The sequence below is a fragment of the Phoenix dactylifera genome, chromosome 16 (genome assembly GCF_051530095.1).
Source record: "Phoenix dactylifera cultivar Ajwa chromosome 16, Ajwa_hap1_PhDact_Kaust_v1.1, whole genome shotgun sequence".
Taxonomy (NCBI): domain Eukaryota; kingdom Viridiplantae; phylum Streptophyta; class Magnoliopsida; order Arecales; family Arecaceae; genus Phoenix; species Phoenix dactylifera.
Window position 1 is genome coordinate 16679169 of NC_143205.1, and position 3473 is coordinate 16682641.

The window sequence follows — 3473 nt, forward strand, 5'->3', positions numbered from 1 at the left end:
TGGGATACTCTTTTTTGATCCTGATCTGACTGCATGTAGTAGATGGAAATTAACTACTAAAATAGGTAAAGATAGGCACGAGTGATTTAAATCCACTACGATTAGGTCCGCTTGACATGGATGGAGGCTAAGAATTACAAGCGCCTTCTTCCAAGTTTTCTGAATGGTGAACATGCATATCAAAATCTATCTCGTATGGCAACGGATATGAATAAGAAATTAAGTTTCCACTTTCTAGCTTCCAAACTCCAGAGAAAAGGAAAAAAAATTATTATAGTTTTGTTGCCTCAAGAAAATCATATGAGTTATGCTCTTTAGTGTTGTTTCACTCTTGGACAGCGTAGATCTCAGTAAATAAATGCTGTTAATATAGTAAGTGTTCACGTGATCTTTAAAAGACAGAATGTAAAACATGTACTAGACTATTTGCGACGGCCCATATGAATATTTAGTTCTAGATAGATTTTAGATATTTATACAAGAACCAAAAAGTTTAAACAATACTTTCCAACTAGTTTTTTTAGATAATATCCTAAATTGTGACAAATAGTATTAAAGCGAATCCAACCCATAGCCGATATGGACTAGAGACAGGTTTATTGGGGTTGACCACAAGCCGATCATGGTGCTTATAATTCGACTTGAATAGGTTTGAACTCGTAGTCTGACAAAGACGTAAGGGCTTAAACCGAGAGAATATGTGAGGAAGGATTCATGCGGTTGTATATTTAATCCCTTATCAGTTATACACTGGATAAATCTTGGATACTTATACAAAGCCAAAAAAAGTCCAAATAATACCATCAGACTAATTTTTTTGAATAAGATCCTGAGTTAGGACACTATTCAACTATAATACTTATTTGTCACATCTAATTATTATAGAGCATTGTCGTTGCATGCCATAATAATTATTTAACAGATCTCCCTTATGTTGTAGTCATTTACAACTAATGAACTATTGTTGGTATGTGGTCAATGCTATAACAGTATGTTCAGCCAAGGACGCAAGCATGAATAGGCAGCTCCTGGCCTACTCAACATTTGGCTTGACGAGGACTGTTTGATTAGTAAAAAGCCCGGATGGAACTTATTTGGATGGGGTATTTATTTCTCACACCCAAATTGTTAAATGAAAATTGTTAAACATTTTAACATCCACGTCGTCAACTATTTTGAACACCACCTTCTTTTTTAAGCAAATGAATAATAACAAACACACACACACACACACACACACACACACACACACACACACACACATATATATATATATATATATATATAGCTGGCTGCAAATGAAGTGAAGTGAGCTGCTCGTGAGTAGCTTGAGCTGGCTGAGCAATTTTTTGTTTGAACCCAGCGCGACTGAGAAACAGGCTGAGCTCGATCAACTTTTAGAGCTCAGCTGCATACCGAACTAAGCTTGAAGACAGCCTATGTTTGAAAAATACTGAAAAACCTAAACTTGGCTGTGAACTTAGCCAAGTTGAGCTTGAGCACTTTATATCGAACTTGTCTCAAGCTTGAGCGGAGTAGCTTGATACTTAGCTTGGCTCGGCTCATTCCAGCCTTAATTATATGCAGATCATCACCATTAGAACAGCAATGATTGTCAAACATGCGAGCCGTGTACTTGAGTTCGACTCCATGTTGGGCACAATAATGGTTGCAATTATAAAATGAGAGAAAATGGGGCAACACTTAGCATGTTTTCAACTTAATTAAGCATGATAATCAAATAAGAATAATAAAAAATATGTACGCACCACATTAGTGTTAGTTAAATATTTTTGATTTTTATATTACATCATAAATACTAGTTCATTGATATAAGAAAATACATTTCAACTCTAAGATAGAGATCTGATTCCAAAATTTAATTTAAACAATGTATGTGAAAGACTCGAGGGCAGGAGGTGTGGTCGAGCTTGGGTGTAATCAATCCTAGTTTGGATTTATTTTTGATACTAAAGCTTGAAATCAAGCATAGCCAGGCTGTTATTTGATTGAGCTCAATTCAATTAGAATTCTGAAGAAAAAAGAATACATGATCATTTTAATAATCTTAAATCAAGCTAAAATCAATTCGAGCTTATGCCGAGCTTGAATAAACCTTCAAGTTCAGTACCAAGCTTGTTGATTCCTTTGCAACTGATTATATACTTGCTTGTATACTATATAAATATAACATATGCATGAATATTGCATAAAATCTAATCGTGCATTATGTTGCAAAGTTTGATCCTGCCAAGTTTATTTTTGTCCTAGCTTGGCATTAGTTTTGGGAATATGAACTAGGGTCGAGTTCAGGTCGGTTGCCTCATAACCAAGTTTTTTTTTGGAGTCCTCTTTGAACTAAGCTTTAGCTGCTCAAATTAATCGGTAACCTTACTTAGGGGGCCTAATGCTTTTGGTTAAGTCCCATAAACTTATTATTATTTGGCCAAACTTGATGGTTGAGTTTGGACTATAGGCCTTTTCAGCTTTTCCACTGCCTTGGCAATGTGAGCTTACCCTATAATTGCAGTTGATAATGAGTTACCTGCAATCCATATAACTTAACATTGTCGCTGTACTAAAGTTCATCTATTTATTGTTTTACCAAGATTTTTAGAACATCCATCTAACACCAAATTAAGATATATATATATTTTTCAAAAACTGGCTTGTAAAATTTTAGCTTGCTCCCAACCTGTTTCAGGCCCGTTCTCTGGTCTCAGGCTCCTGGGACTGGCTTGCACGTACCACCGCCCTGCCACGCCCGTTAACTCCCACTTCTTCCGTGTGGCCCAAAATGCGGTCCCGGTCTGCTAACGCGTTGACCACCGATATCCAACCTCATTGCATCAGGAGCCGATTTGGTTTTTTTTTTAACTAAAATGGATGTACCATACGAATATCGACACGATAAAAAAAATAAAAAATAATAGATCTTGAAGCACATCAGAAGTTTGACTCTCCATATACATGCTTCGCCTGCAATGCTATCTCGCCATAGACCATAGCCCGGATGCTCCTAAACAATGAGTGGTAGTCTCTAGGGCTGTTAACGAGCCGAGCCGAGCCCGAGCCTCCGCAGGCTCGGCTCGGCTCGTTTCACAAATTTTCGGGCTCGGTACCGAGCCCTGTATTGGGCTCGGGCTCGTAAAGCTCGCTTGCCTGAGCCTGAGCTCGAGCCCGAGCCCGCCCCATCCCCATTCGGCCATCCCCATCTCCGTCGGAGAGAAGAACAAGCAGCCGAGCTCGGTTTTGACGGTTTGTCGTCGGAGAGAAGAACGAAGGAAAGAAAGAAAGAAAAGAAGAAGAAGAAAAGAAGGAAAGAAAGAAGAAAAAAAAAAGAGAGAAGAATGGACCCACCTCGTCGCGTGCGGCAGCCGTCGGCTTCAGCCACGAGCATCGCCGGCATTGGCCGCGAGCATCGCCGGCACAGGCGTCGGCCGCAGGCACGGCCGAGGACGCCGCAGGCTCGG